Raw genomic sequence first — 1,778 nt, 5'->3', positions numbered from 1 at the left:
TAACATGTACTGGTGGGTCCATACAACTCAGGTAGAAATTCTGATCTTCCACAGGATGACCTTGGGTATGACCTCCAGCTTTTCCATGAAATGATCCTCTAAATGGAAAGTGATCAGAGAATGGTGACAATTAAACTACCTAACTCATGTAAAGAATAGTGGCCTTTCGTTTAATATATGAGGGCATTTAGTCAAAATATAACCTACTTTCGTTAGCCAGTGATCACAATTTTGCCTAAAGCTGACTCCCTACCTAAAGTTACATTTTGTAAGAAACCCTATTCATCAGAAGCAGACTTGAACATTCTCAAGGAAAACCTAAAGTGATGCCACGTGGGTCACACAGGGACGTGTACACCAAGCCCAGGCAGGTGGCACGTGTGCTTTTGTACATGTGCGTCCACTCCTCGCGGGTTGTCTTGCTTTCAAAATTTTCCAGAGGGGTTCTTCTAGAACGATGGCCACACTGACAGTCACATCCACTTACTACGTGGGTATAGTTTTCACTGTGAAATTGTGTGCATTCCACTGAAGACTGAGAAGGTTTATAGCATCAGCCTGTTACAGAGGAAAACATTACTGACTTTGTGACCGGGCAAATCTTGTTTGCATTTTGCCTCCACCACTCACTAATTTTGTGATGAGGGCAATTTATATCCTTTCTGAGCCTGTTTTCATTTACAATGTGGAATAATAATTTCTGCTTTGCAGGAGTGTTATGAAGGTTAAGTATAAATTGCTTTCTGGTTCATAATGTTGGTACATAGTACTCAATGAATAATAGTCAACATTATGAATATGATTTTAACAGTAATCCAGAGAAAAAAAGAATGTCATACGGATTCTTACAATCCATCAAAGCAGGTTGTAAAAATGACTTGCAGAAACATCCACCATGGCAATGACTAACATTTTGAAAAGCTTTATTTTTCCTTTGAGAACCGTAGCCCAGCAGAGTGCCCGTGATTCTTGTCCCTCCTGCCAGGAAGGATAATATCCGTGATGCATCGACTGACTCTAATGAAAACTTTTATTCTTAAGACACAAAGTATTTCCCAATACAGAGCGTAAGGTCTTTCTGCTCATGTCAGCATTGGGAGACAAATTTCTGGGAAAGAAATAGAGAAACCTGCTCCTTCTGTGGACAACAAAATACTAAAATAAAAATGAAGATAAAAGCACACAGCAGCATTAAAAAACAAAACAAAACAAAACAAAACAAAAAGCAAATCCACCTGAACTGAAAAAAACACCAATCAGGAAACATCCAGTTCATGAATTACAAATTTTTAAAGCCGGTAATTTTGCTACCTACCGACAGCTCCACGCAGCTCACCTGCTGCTCCCTTGGAGTTTGTTCTGAGTGTGGAACGCTGTCCGTGGACACGTTGGCAAGAAAGTGGTTTCTCCTTCTGTTCCAACAAGAGGAAAACAGATTGACCATTCCAGCCATACACCTTGGAGGGCTTCCCTCTGTGGACTTATGATCAACAAATCATGCCAAAGAAGGCTGTCTGTTGTTTCTGAACTGTGTGTTCCTAGCCAGAGGTACTCAGAGGTCCCAGGGACTTGGCTCTCGTGTAAATTCAATATACTCTCTTTTATTAAAACAGGCGAGTTGTTTATCCCTGGAAATTATTGAGTCTATGTTTCATTTTACACGTATGTGTGGACACAGCAGCCCTTTCCTCCAACTGCTTAAAGAATAGTATTCATTAAAGGTCCCACGTTTATGTTTTCTAGGCACCAGATGAGCAGATAAATTCATCAGATGGACC

This window comes from Vulpes vulpes, chromosome 10 (genome assembly GCF_048418805.1).
Source record: "Vulpes vulpes isolate BD-2025 chromosome 10, VulVul3, whole genome shotgun sequence".
Lineage (NCBI taxonomy): Eukaryota > Metazoa > Chordata > Mammalia > Carnivora > Canidae > Vulpes > Vulpes vulpes.
Note: the sequence above shows the minus strand (reverse complement) of the source record.